Raw genomic sequence first — 3,030 nt, forward strand, 5'->3', positions numbered from 1 at the left:
TTCCGAATCCCAAATGAACCATTTGCGGAGATATCCAGTGTACAGCGGAGCTGTGCGGAGTTCGGCGGAGATACCGTACATACGCTATACGTGTGAGCGAAACAGCACTCTTTGCTGTGTTTACATTTCTATTGTTCAATACACATCTAAGTAGCCATGAGCGCACTGCTTTAATTATAGTGTATGTATGGCATCTCCGCCGAACTCCGCACAGCTCCGCTGTGCACTGAATTTCTCCGCAAATGGTTCAAATTGGATGGCTTCAAACTTTCTAAGATTTATGGCGAAAAATAAGAATCTTAGAGTTTGAAGTCAATCGGAATCGATTCACAAGGTTGCTGCAACAGCAATATACCACAGGCGATCCTGGTGGCACCGATTGTAATGTGTTGAAAAATACATTGTAACACACAGGATTTCACTATCGGTGCCACAAGGTGTCGCTAGTGGTAATGCTCTTGCAGCAACGGTGTGAATCGATTACACATCCCATACAAAATAAATTTCAAGAAAAAATCGAGGGCCAAAAACCAAACTTATGCAAATGTGAATCGCGATCAACGTGAAACTTTCAGAATTTCATTTTTTCACCAAAAAATGAAATCTCAGAAAATCTGAAGCCAATCAAAATCGAATGAGTCGCATTTTAAGGTTTGTTGTGTCTTTGTATGTTCACACCGAGTTTTATTGTTTGAGTTGTTGTAATTTTTTGGCGTGCGCTCGCACCACAACACATTTTTGCATGTTTTGCTTTCTGTGTATACTTTTCTTCTTTTTTCTCTCACTCACAATCGCAAACAGAGAGCTGAGTTCAGTGTAATTTGATACTCGCTGAGGATGACAAATGTCGAAATGCATCCAAACCAAAATTTCGTTTATAAATAAATATTCATATTGATTTATGTTTGAAATTTGAAAAAGCAAAGTCATTTTAAGGTGTTTTTTGGATACAAAACTTCTAGAAGATCCAGATTCTGATTATCTCAACTATTTTTTGAGTTATCGTGTTAACACACACCAAGGACGACGACGACAAAGACCACGGCACACAAACGGAAAAGTGTCTCAAAAACGTGTTTTCTACGCGTTTCATGAGTTTTCATGATGATCTAAACCAGTTTCGCGAAAAAAGTTTTCGGGACCAATTCCCTTAACAAAGTGTACGGAAAAGTAAAATATTCAACATTACCATTCTTGGCAGCATATTGAATCTATTGCAAATGTTCTTCAATATTAATTCGGTTTCCTTTACCGATAAAAAGTCTAGCGACATCATTGTGACCTGAAAAATAATAATACAGATCAATGGAAAAGATCAAAGCGGTATTTAATTTAGTCAGCAGTACCATGGTTATCAGCTAACTGACGAGGTGTTTCATTCGCATCATTTCTAATATAAACGTTGGCTCCTTTTTTGATGAGAAGTTCAGCAACATTCTTTTGACCTTAGAAATAATTTAGATCGATGAAAAAGATCAAATCAATCTTTTATTTAATGAAAACAAGTATTCAACATTACCATTTCTAGCAGCATAATGAAGAGGTGTATCATTTAAATTATTCATGATATCCATACTGGCGCCTTTGTTGAGGAGAACCTCGGCGACATTTTTGTCACCTGAAAAATAATTCAGATCGATGGAAAAGATCAAATCAATCTTTTATTTAATGAAAACAAGTATTCAACATTACCAATCATAGCTGCCAAATGAAGGGGTGTATTATTAAAATTATTCATGATATCCATACTGGCGCCTTTGTCGAGGAGAACCTCGGCGACATTTTTGTGACCTGAAAAATAATTCAGATCGATGGAAAAGATCAAGCCGATTCTTTATTTTGTGAAAATACTTATTCAACATTACCATGTATAGCAGCATAATGAAGAGGTGTATTCTTCAAAGCATCTCCAATATCAGCGTTAGCTCCATTCTTGAGAAGAACATCAGCTACACCTCTGTGACCTAAAATAATACGGATCAATGAAAGAGATCAAATCAATCGTTTCTTTAATAAGAACAAGCATTCAACATTACCATTTTTAGCAGCTAAATGAAGAGCTGTGGTATTCAAAACATCTCCAATATCAACATTGGCTCCTTTACTGATGAGAAGTTCAGCGACACTCTTTTGACCTGAAAAATAACCCAGATCGATGAAAAAATTAAACCAATTTCCCATTTAGTGAAAAAAAAGTCACGGCTGCACTGACGAAGTGTAGTAGACATCACACACAACTCTGACACCCGTGTATATATGCTAGTCGGTTTTGTGTGTGAGTTGGTTGCGATGGCTGTGCATGCGATGTTTGTTTGCACGATAGTTGTGTGCGCGGCAGTTGCATCGCGATTTGCTTGTCTATTGGCCGAAGCATATTCATTGCTTGCTGCTTAGCAATACTAATGCGCATATTACTCGAAAAGAGTATTCAAAATTACCATGGGAAGCAGCATAATGAAGAGGTGTCTCTTTCTCATTAGTTTCACTATCAAGATTGGCTCCTTTGCGGATGAGAAGTTCGGCGACACTCTTGTGACCTGAACAATAACACCGATCGATGGGAAAAAATCAGGTCACTCTTTTATTCAATAACAATTAGTATTCAACGTTACCTTTCTTAGCAGCATAATGAAGAGCTGTCCCATTTAAATTATTTCCAATATTAGGGTCGGCTCCTTCAGCGATGAGGTTTTGAGCTTCCTTCACTTTGCCTGAAAGAATATGAAAAATATTCATAGATCAATGAAACGGATTGAACAAAACATTCTTTTTTATAAAAAAATGTCCAAAATTACCAGCAATGGCAGCTCTATGCAGAGATGTCTCTCCAATCATGTATTTTTTGTTTACTAAAATATGTATGAAAAGTTTAGCATAAATGAGGTTCCCATATCTTCGTTACAAGGTGCTTTGTATATGGAATTTAAGAGTTAAACTGGATAAATAAATGAAACTTCAATCTTACCGTTCCTCCTGGGTGGTACTCCGCTCACATCCCCGATTAAGAACTGTGGAAATAGAATCAAAGTG

The sequence above is a fragment of the Sitodiplosis mosellana genome, unplaced genomic scaffold (assembly GCF_009176505.1).
Source record: "Sitodiplosis mosellana isolate CC-2019 unplaced genomic scaffold, AAFC_SMos_1.0 Smas_scaffold_2, whole genome shotgun sequence".
NCBI lineage: Eukaryota > Metazoa > Arthropoda > Insecta > Diptera > Cecidomyiidae > Sitodiplosis > Sitodiplosis mosellana.